Source organism: Etheostoma cragini, chromosome 6, assembly GCF_013103735.1.
Source record: "Etheostoma cragini isolate CJK2018 chromosome 6, CSU_Ecrag_1.0, whole genome shotgun sequence".
In the NCBI taxonomy this organism is placed as follows: Eukaryota; Metazoa; Chordata; class Actinopteri; order Perciformes; family Percidae; genus Etheostoma; species Etheostoma cragini.
Genome location: NC_048412.1, coordinates 5,960,531 through 5,966,463, shown reverse-complemented (window position 1 = coordinate 5,966,463; position 5,933 = coordinate 5,960,531). Strand labels below are relative to the sequence as shown.

The 5,933-nt window shown below is 40.9% G+C and overlaps 1 long non-coding RNA gene across 1 annotated transcript; it reads right to left on the bottom strand.

Moving 5' to 3' along the window:
* Window positions 1–1,378: 1,378 nt before the first annotated feature.
* On the bottom strand, window positions 1,379–4,154 carry LOC117946338. The gene is made up of 3 exons (XR_004657003.1): window positions 4,141–4,154; window positions 3,753–3,754; window positions 1,379–1,476 (listed from the first exon to the last, which is right to left on the bottom strand). It is a non-coding gene; the product is annotated as an uncharacterized LOC117946338 (long non-coding RNA).
* Between the last annotated feature and the right edge of the window lie 1,779 nt (window positions 4,155–5,933).

The window sequence follows — 5,933 nt, the reverse complement described above, 5'->3', positions numbered from 1 at the left end:
CCAAAATTACCCCAAGAGCGCAGCGACGACTCATCCAAGAGGTCACAAAAGACCCCAGAACAACGTCCAAAGAACTGCAGGCCTCACTAGCCTCAGTTAAGGCCAGCGTACATGCCTCCACCATCAGGAAAAGACTGGCCAAAAATGGCCTGCATGGCAGAGTTCCAAAGAGAAAACCACTGCGGAGCAAAAAGAACATCAAAGGTTGTCTCAATTTCTCCACAACACATCTTGATGATCCCCAAGACTTTTGGGACAACATTCTGTCGACCGATGAGACAAAAGTGGAACTCTTTGGAAGGTGTGTGTCCAAGTATATCTGGCGTAGAAGGAACACTGCATTTCATAAAAAGAACATTATACCAACAGTAAAATATGGTGGTGGTAGTGTGATGGTCTGGGGCTGTTTTGCTGCTTCAGGACCTGGAAGAGTTGCCGTGATAAAAGGAACTATGAATTCTGCTGTCTACCAAGAGATCCTGAAGGAGAATGTCCGACTATCTGTTTGTGTACTCAAGCTGAAATGAACTTGGGTTCTGCAGCAGGACAATGATCCTAAACACACCAGCAAGTCCACCACCGAATGGCTGAAGAAAAACAAAATGAAGACTTTTGAGTGGCCTAGCCAAAGTCCTGAATCCTATTGAGATGTTGTGGTATGACCTTAAAAAGGCTGTTCATGCTCGAAAACCCTCAAATATAACTGAATTAAGACAATTCTGCAAAGATGAGTGGGCCAAAATTCCTCCAGGACGCTGTAAAAGCCTCATTGCACGTTATCGCAAACGCTTTGTTGCAGTTGTTGCTGCTAAGGGTGGCCCAACCAGTTATTAGGTTTAGGGGGCAATCACTTTTTCACACAGGGCCATGATGGTTTGGATTTTTTTTCACCTTTAATAATACATACCTTCATTTACAAATTGCATTTTGGGTTTACTTGTGTTGTCCTTGACTATTGTTTAAATTGGTTTGATGTTCCGAAACACTTAAGTGTGACAAACATGCAAAGGAACAGGAAATGAGGAAGGGGGCAAACACTTTTTCACACCACTGTATGGGTATGTCAGCAGAGCAGCCTTTAATTAGAAATCAAATAGCATCGGTTTGGCGTGGCCCATGGTGATTGGTGTGTGTCCTGGTCACTATGTTGGTCTAAACCTTGGATTGCATCCGGCCACCAGTGAAAACCGGTCTCCTTTAGGCCGGATCACACACCTTCGTCTTTCAATGCATTGTCTGGGTTCTGTTCAAACAAGGCTCAACAAGGGGGAATAGATCTCCACTATATTAAGCCTGGTTTGTTTTAGATTTTTAGGATTATTTTGGGGCATTTATTTGACAGGACAGGGGATTTAGGGGGAATATGCATTGACGGGCAGAATGGAACCCGCGGCCACTGCAGTAAGGACTGAGACTTAGTACATGGGGCACACACTTAACCAGGTGAGGTACCCAGGTGCCCCATAATCTTAGATTCTTTAGCATAAATACGGTGATAACAACTATAATAACAACATCCCCATGCTTAATAATAGAGTTAACCCTAATGGAGTTGCTTAATGAGTACATGGAAAACAATGATAGTTGCAATAGTTGGTGTTCTACCGTTAGAGGGTAATTTTTTTTTTGTATTGTTTTTCACTTGGACTCTATTACCCCGTTATTACATCTAAATGAAGGAAGGCAACAACATTGTTAACATTGTTCCAGTATTAAGCGAGATTGCTTCTGTCAGGACTCAGCAGTTAAACAAGCTACAGTGTAGGCTAATGTTAATGAGCAATTGTGCAATTTTTCAGAGGTTGATCCTTTTGCTAAAGAGTAAGATCATTTTTGTTTATGAAACAGCCCCGTAATCGTTATCGTCAAACGCACCAGACTCCATTTTAATGAACAGTAATTTCTTAATTGGAAAACATACTTCATTCAAAGTTGACTGAAACTGAAGCCATCTTGGTGTGTCTTTCCAATGATCCAACAATCACCACTCTGGTTTTGGTTGAAATAAACCCTTAATTCAACCATTTACATGGAAAAATATGTAGGCTCTATAAACGCTTAAGGTACTGTTCATATATTTGGAGTCTGGTGAGTTTGGCGTTGGTGGGTTTCTGATCAGTTTCTGCTTAAACAAAAGGATTTTACTCTTTATCAAAAAAGGTTCATGTCTCTAGGGATCCTTTCCATCATGTTGTCAGACACTTGGCGCCTGGGTATCTCACCTGGTAGAGCGTGTTTCCCATGTACAGAGGCTTAGCCTTTGCTGCAGCGGCCGCAGGTTCAATTCCAACCTGCGGGCCTTTGCTGCATGTCATTCCCCTTACCTTTCCCCATTAATGTCTAAGCTGTCCTCTCACATCAATGCCAAAAAAAAAGAATAGCAATCTGGGCCTCAGTGGCAAAAACAGCACTCTAACTGGACGGAAATTGACGATGCACATTTGCCCTACCGCACTACCTTGCAGTCCGGTTTGCAGATGCAACTTACAGTTCTTTTTGCTTGATACTGGACCAATTTCAAAGATTTTTGTTCACATTAGTCACTTAACGCACTACTGCATGGGATAAAATAGTGTCAAGGTTGAAAAATCCCCAAATTAGCTTTTGTTCTTGCTATCGTTTAAGTCCCTGAAGCCATTAATTAAACCCCTCAATAAGAAGTACTATATGATAATAATAAAAAAACTAGTTAAATCGTCTAAACCATGTAGACTTAATAAAAATCAAGTCAACTCAAAACATCCGGTTGTCTTATGAGGTTACAGTCTGTCATTCATGTGATTCAACAGTTTATTTTACCAAAATTTAAGAGTGAGACATACCGTTTTCAAATCAGGAACTGACAAATTGGCTTTAAACAACCTGACTATGTTGTTCAAATGTTGATGTTGAATATTTCAATCCGTAAACACTACTGAATTTCAAAGAGAGGAAATCCACCCACATGACCTCAGCTGGTGAAAAAATTAATATATATATTTAAATGGTACTAATATTTCAACATTAAGTATTCAGCAGTGTTTTTTAAGATTAAGGTATTCGGTTGCTAATGAGATATTTTATACTTTGTTCCTTTTTTTATTACATAGGACCTTTATTGTGAGTAATTATGTTATGCATTCCCGTCTGTGTATGCTTCTTAAGAGGCTCGGCGCAGAGCTTGCATAACCTACGTAAATGGCCTGAAGTTTATACTAAATGCGCCATTAGAAAAAGACAGGCTAGTTTCCGCCTTGTTTTCAGTCTTTATGCTAAGCTAACCGTGTGTGTGTGTGTGTGTGTGTGTGTGTGTGTGTGTGTGTGTGTGTGTGTGTGTGTGTGTGTGTGTGTGTGTGTGTGTGTGTGTGTGTGTGTGGTAGAGCGACGGTGATTAGCCTGGGAGCAAGTCATAGTGAGAGAAACAAAGTGTCTCCTCTGTGCTTTCTGACCACGGTGGGAAATCGGTAGCAGGAGAAGATACCCCTCTCCTTGATTCATGTTGTTAATGGAGGAGAACCCATAAATGACTCGGGGGGGAATACAATGCTACCAAGCGGCGGCTGAGCAACATGCGTTGCTGTGACTTTTTTTGAGAGGTCCAAGTCAAGCTACGGCGAAGGTCCGTGTACCTACGTATGTAGCCACGGCACAGAGTTAACGCAGAACCATAAATCACGCTGTCCTGTCTGTTACAAGGCGTTGTTAGGCTTGTGGTTAGTGTAGTTTACTGTGCGGTTATAAATGCTAGGCTTCCAAACGCTCCACTGCTCCACCACTACAACATGCTGCAGCAGATGTTGGACTCACTGAATGCTGGTTAGAGGCCGTTTAGCACCAATGGACCTGCTGCTCCAAACTGGTGACCCAACACAGCACCCCCACTGTGGCCACATATGGTTATCCAGGCGAACATGCAGTTTCATGCATGCACATGCATGAAACTGCACACACACACGCACACAGCCCTTTTACCTTCTCCTGTCAATAGCTCCTTTGTTTTTCTTCTATCCCCTGCAACACACGAGACATGTTGCAGCTCGCTGGAAACACTACCAAATCACCCTGGATTGTCAAAACAAGTTTTATTGGTTTAAAAATTCAAACCACAACATATATGTACAGTAAAATACATTTGAAGACTTTACAGAAATATTTATAAACGCTCCATTTTCAATAAACATTAACAGCAGTTTACAAAAGCATTTCAGGCAAGGCCTTCAAAACAATACTCATTGATAATATGAAATATTAAATCAACACGCACACCCCCCCTTACAAATGGAAATAAGAAAAACTTCAAAGCATGATCCCCATCTCTCACAATAAAAAAACACATGTTCAGCATGTTTGTGTATAGGCAACAATACAAATTAAAGAAAGGTATTTAAATGATTTCAGCTTTTATCTGATGGCAATGCAAGCCAAACATTTATCATGTAGATATATTGAATGGTTCCCTGTGAAACTAAACAGGGACAACTACAAACAGAAGGATTGCTATTCATTATTAAGCACAAATACAGATGACAGCAAAATGCTCACTTCCAAACTGAAACAGACTTTCACCTAGCCGACATGCATTTTCTGCCACAGGATGGAGAGTTCATGCAGGTATGGAGACAAAAGGTAAACACCTGAGCCATACAGTACGTCCAATACCTCCAATATGAGTTTAATTTACAAACAAATGTCCTGTCACAGCTGGATGAATCCATTCTTAGATACATTAAACTCCATTCACATTAAAACAGAAAATAAATCAATAAATATTTATCTCTGACGATCACTTTAATGTGTATCTTTTGTGATAAAATATATAAAAAAAATATTTTTATTATTCCTTTTTTCCTGCAATAATAGCAGCAACTGTTTTGCAATTTGACAGTGGGCATTATTTTGTATTTTCCTTCTTTTCTTACAATGTCATTACTACAACTCACTCAACACATGAAGGTCTAAATGCTTTTGTTAACCCTTCACCACACACAGGACTAACATTCTGCTCGGTAGTAGCCAAATTTAAATATTATCAATAATAATTATAAAAAATAATAATAATGAGCATAATCATTATTTGCAGTTTTACATACAAAAGTATGTAAACACTCCGGTCTACATACTTGAATGTACTATTGGTCAGGCTCTGTTTCTTCTTTGTTCCAATGATTTTAAATGTTAATACAATGATACACAACAGAATTCTTCCCAATTTGGTGTCAACAGCCAGCTCCATAATAGAATGGTTTTATGATGAAGAAGTTGACCGGCCTGCACAGAACTCACCCACCAAAACCTTTGGGATGTACTGGAAAGCCGACCAGCTGGTGTGTTCCAGCTGGAACACACCGGGCGCTTGAGTGTTGCGTAGCATGGATACGTGCCTGATCCCGCGCCCGGCCATTCACACCGGACTCTTATTTCTATGCGTGTGCGTCTATTGGTCTCTCTCCATGTGCCTGATCATGTTTTGCTGTGAGAACGCAAGACAGCCAAAATCACATTAACCTGACTTTTATTTTGAAATTTTATAACGTAAGCGTCTCACGCAAGAAATAGAGGAGACGGTGTAATGATCGCTGCAGCGTGCAGCCATATGCCAATGCTCCACACCTGGTATGAACGGACAGATTGGAGAACACAAAACTCAATCTGTATCTCTCAGTATGGCTGTGTCCAGAAGATTGTGGCGTCTGGTGACTCCGCGCGTAGAAACTGAAGATAATGTAAAAGGTACCGACCTCTTCTAAAGAGGTTTAAAAAAAAAAAGCTTTTCCGCCTTTAATTTTTGACAGGACAGTTAGTTGAGAAAGAGGAGAGAGAGTGGGAAGACTTACAGGAAATCGTCACAGGTCGGATTCGAACCCTGGACCTCTGCGTCGAGGCATAAACTGGCCACCCATAAATCCTCTGTTTCCTCCTTGGCTACAGGCAACTGCCTCTATGGGGGGGGGGGG